The sequence below is a fragment of the Arachis ipaensis genome, chromosome B05 (assembly GCF_000816755.2).
Source record: "Arachis ipaensis cultivar K30076 chromosome B05, Araip1.1, whole genome shotgun sequence".
Classification (NCBI taxonomy): domain Eukaryota; kingdom Viridiplantae; phylum Streptophyta; class Magnoliopsida; order Fabales; family Fabaceae; genus Arachis; species Arachis ipaensis.
Window position 1 is genome coordinate 21,277,945 of NC_029789.2, and position 327 is coordinate 21,278,271.

Here is a 327-nt window from a genome sequence, read left to right on the forward strand (position 1 = left end):
GAATGTTACGCTCCATTCAATCTCTCTTCATGCGCGTGAATTCTTTTTGGGCTGGGCCAAACTTGTAAAGCTTGTAACTCGTTTTTGCTTGTATGTGTAGCTTGTAAGTTTTAACGTTGAAGCTTTGTGTGTAGGTGACAACTTTGAAATTATATTTTATTCATGTATAAGAATATCCCAAATTACAAAAATCGTTCGCCTTGGATCAAAGTTTACGATGATTAGTTATAAGTTATAACATATTAATGCATAACAAGGTTGTCTAATTCATTCTTTTAAAAAAAATTTTCAAAAAAATCATTGAAATGGATTTTAGCAGCCACACTT